The sequence below is a fragment of the Pteropus vampyrus genome, unplaced genomic scaffold, assembly GCF_000151845.1.
Source record: "Pteropus vampyrus isolate Shadow unplaced genomic scaffold, Pvam_2.0 Scaffold73, whole genome shotgun sequence".
Lineage (NCBI taxonomy): Eukaryota > Metazoa > Chordata > Mammalia > Chiroptera > Pteropodidae > Pteropus > Pteropus vampyrus.
The window spans coordinates 1,115,210-1,119,742 of NW_011888854.1; the positions used below are offsets into that span (position 1 = coordinate 1,115,210).

Genomic DNA, 4,533 nt, shown 5'->3' on the forward strand with positions numbered 1-4,533 from the left:
AACAGTAAAGCAGACTCCCATGAAGTCAACACATTTGAAAGGACTCGTCTTTTAGTAAAGAGATCGATCTGGTTATAGCCAAACTCACATTCCTTTCTTAAAATAATTTATGTTATTCTAAAAACAACTAAGTTATTTTTAAATGTTAACTCATAAGTGATCAACTGCTGCCATTGCAGTAAAATTTATTTCCTCAGCCAATAGAGAGCATATTGAAGGAAAAAGTTGGAATATTAATTCATCTATAATATTGAATTCCATACACCATGATTGACATAGTAATCTTGTTTTTAAGATTAGAAAAAATTAAGGAAATTTTCATTTTTGAGAAAATATAGTAATTTGTATTTGTGTGATCACTATATAGGGTTTTTTGTTTGTTTTTTTGTTTGTTTGTTTGTTTTAGGCGAGGCAACCCTTGTTTGACCCCACAGATTGCAAGGACCTTGTCAGCTTACAATCCCTTACTTTTTATTTTTTACACCTACAGCACCTGGTCCTCCTAGGTGGTCCCCCATCCAAGTACTAAGCAGGCCCGACCCTGCTTAGCTTCCCAGATCAGACAGGATCAGGCTTGTTCAGGATGACATGGCCGTAGACTTATATGTAGGTTTTTAAAAATATATATCTTGAATAATGTTTCCACCTTAAAGAAGTGTTTTTTGCTTGTTTGTTTGTTTGCTGGCAATGGTTTCTGAATGGTTCAAGCATAAGCAAGCACAAGGGATTTTCATGGTTTAGATCCAAGACTGAAAGTGGGCATTGTGTGTTAAATTTTTCCATGTAACTAATTTTGAATCAAAGGAGGCTCTCTAGAAGTCTGGTGGGGTGCTATGCTACTATCATTTTTTAGCCACTATGATTTAATTGAAAGAATGAGGACCTTGAGGTCAAATACATAGGACTTTGACTCTTTCCACTACTTACTGTTTGTGTGAATTCAGTCAAATTACTTCTGTGCTCATAGCCTCACTTCATCCTTGGGAAAAGAATAAAATACTTAACATTGGAACTGGTATTTTTGAAAAATATAATACATGAATAGGCCAAATAAATGAAAGAGGTTTTCAAATGTTGGCCTTTTACCAGTAGGTTAGGATCTTTAAATTCACTGGATTCAATTCTTTCAATTTGTGTATGATTTGGTAGGAGATAGAAGATACTGATTTAAGAATTGCTTGTTATAGCTCATATCGTGATGAAATCATTAGCTCGGGATTTATGTTTTTCAATTCTGATTCCTCACCTATGTAATGTTGCTAATAACTTTCATATGATTACTGTAATAATATATGTTAATGTGAATTGCACAGGTAAATAAACAGTAACTAATATACATAAATTTTATTTCATTGGAATTTAAATAATTGTTTGATTTTAATTAAAACAATGGCAAAGTGATAAAAATGATTCGTGCAAAAAGTATTGTCATTCATGCTGAATAACACCTCCAGTTAAAATCATTTATTTGACACCTGAACCCAATGAGTTGGTTTTACTTGGCAAAAATTAAGGTCGAATTTCTTTCTAGGCTAGAACCTCATTTTATCTTTACCCTTCATTATTGGTATACTTTTCACATTATTATAAAGGTCAGCAGAACCCACAGAGTAAAAAGGAAATTAATGGATTTCAAATCAGGAAAAAAAAAAAGAAACTGAACTTTACTCAGAATTCTGCGGTGGCCCTCTTCACTACAGTGTTTCAGGGAAGAACTCGCCAGTGAAATTTGCAGAAGAACTTATATAAATAGGGTAAAGTGCTTTTATGAAGTGAGTTTTAAACATTAGTTCTCTCTTCTCTCTGGTTTAGTATATTGAGATAATAATTGTTAATTCTCCCGCTATTTGTCACTCACATATAACTATCTCATATCATATGCATATTCTACATAAATATTTATCTTTATGTCTAGTTATTCATTCATAAATAAACAGACACATAGAGACACATATATTTGGCACATATAAAATATATTACATATAAATACATATGAAAAGATATTTTTGTTTCTATTATTTGTTTCTCTTAGGGGAAAATGACACTTCTTAGCCTTGCCTCATGTTGACATGTCTTAGTGTCCAGTGAAAGTAAAGTATGTCTCTAACCACAACTGTTATTTTGACAAGAATATCATTTAATTATGAAATGTAGATCAATTCTGATGTCTTTTCTCATTGCCCAATTTGACTTTCTTTTAGGATTCTTAGCTGTGTTGTATACCACCCTGCTCCTCTTTCCCACAGTCTTTCTATTTTCATATCAATATTATTGCTTAAAGTACAGTCTATTATCAGTGTTGATTTCTTGTATTCATCCTTTGGTTTTAAGTCGGAGTCACATTTCTGTAAGAGAAACACTCATGGAAAATGTAATTTAAAATGCACATATGCCCATTGTTTCTTTCTAAAAATGTGACATACTAAAGAAGTATCAAAATGGAAAAGTAGGCTCTGACTAAATACAAATATAACATTTATTTTCTATAAAACAGCTGCAGAATTGTCAATACTTTATTACTATGAACCTCAAAGCTTTTATAGTATAAATTTAATGAGAATCTTATGTTTAAAACCAAAACATGTATTTCGGAAAACATTTTTTTTTTTCAGTGTAACTGTAATATCATTAAATAAGTTAAAATAAAATATCTAGAACTATTGTTCAATAAGTAGACTTTAGTTAGTTTTCACGTTTTTTCCTAGCATTAAAAAAACTCAATCTATATCAACATACGTAGGTCGAATGTAGATTCCATATAAAATTTTTAAATATAATTTGATATGAGTTAGGTATTACTTGGCACTTTAATCTTATTTTAAGTAAATCGACACATGTAAATTTACTTGTACTGTGTGCAGTTCGTTATTTTTAGAAACATAAGTTACATTGAATAGTCTAAGGGAATAAAAGCTTAATTTGTTTACTGCTACTACTTATTTTTGAAAAGCATAAGTGTGATTTCAATGGACATAATTAAAATATAAATTTACTCCCATGGCTCTTTTTAAAAATCATTTCTATCCTTACACTAATTCAAAGTTTATGTTGAAATACCAATTTTTTCATCATTAGCACTTAATTGCTACATATATTCCTAATGTTGGTCAGTGAGATGGATGAAAACGTCTTCTCTAAATGTGTCTTTGGTTCACTGTCTGAGCTTTAATATCTCTAGGAACACACATATACAGATGCTTCTGATCTTTATGTAACAGGTGAGAGGAGAGAATACATATTTTTTCTCTTTAAAATGTTTAAAAATTCTTCAGTAGTTACTACATTTGACAGAATATTAGCAAAAAACTACTGAATTACATTGTATAGTCAAGATTTTAACAAAAAGAATCTTATAGACACTAGTTAATATTTAAAAAAAATCAGAAAAAACGATAACTTGCGGGGAATTGTGATTGCGGGTCCAAAAAAAAATTAAATCCACTTTACATTACCCCCCATTCCCTCTAAATTCTCAAATTAGCTTTACAGTAATGTTGTTTTGCTACCAACCCTTACAATTTTAGGGTCACTTTTTTTTTGTTTGTTTGTTTAACCACACCACAATTCTAAGATGGACTGGGCAGTCTTACATTGCTATGTTATTCTTTGGATAATCATTAAAGCTTCTAATTTGCTTACGATACTTCAGCTAAATTAAATAATTTGGGGAATAAGCTGGCAGGATGGTCTCCTCATTAACTGTTGCTAAGTGATGTGATTAGTGAGTCTCAACTCAGTCTTTATGTCAGCATTCATTATCCTATTTCTTCATGAATGATTCCAGTTTATTTATACCCACACACTGGCATCACTATTATTTTGCAATGGGCAAACTCTCACAATCAGAGCCACAAATATTTAGGTATATTGAAGATAAAATACCTTTTAGGATTTTGGAGTGAATATTAATTAGAGGAATCATTTATAATTCATGAAAGGAAAAAATACCCAGTTTCACAAATAGTGTATTTTATTTTACTTATTTTATATTTCAGTTTATTTTATCGGCATTATATTTTCTTTACATTGTCAAAATATTATTTTTATGTCTCCTAAATTTATGAGATATAAAGTAAATAATATTGATTAGCTAGATTTTATAATTAAGACACAAATGATTTTAAATTAATCTACGTATTTATATTTTAGAAATTTTTCATTTCAAATGAAGTATTTATACCTCTTCTCTTCTGTAGGTCTCTTAAAAAACAAAATACTGTTTCATTAGAGAAAGTTTTAGTCTTTGGTTTAGTAGCATCCTTAAGAGCACAGGTATATATCTGATTTTTTTGACAAATATATAAATTCATAATCATCCATAATAAAAAAGAATACAAAACAAAAATGAGACTTTAATATTATTTTTTTCAATTTCCAAATAGTCTAAACCATACATGTACATGCACACTTTCGTTTTGTTTTGATGTTGATTTTTCTCTCTCCACTACAACTCACCTACAATTATGCACAAGAGTTTAATTATAATATAAACACAGTAAATTGGTTGCTCATGTAAATCTGTGGTCATACTGC

At 30.0% G+C, this 4,533-nt stretch overlaps 1 pseudogene; it reads right to left on the reverse strand.

Moving 5' to 3' along the window:
• Positions 1-481: 481 nt before the first annotated feature.
• LOC111741124 lies at positions 482-600 on the reverse strand (annotated as a pseudogene).
• Between the last annotated feature and the right edge of the window lie 3,933 nt (positions 601-4,533).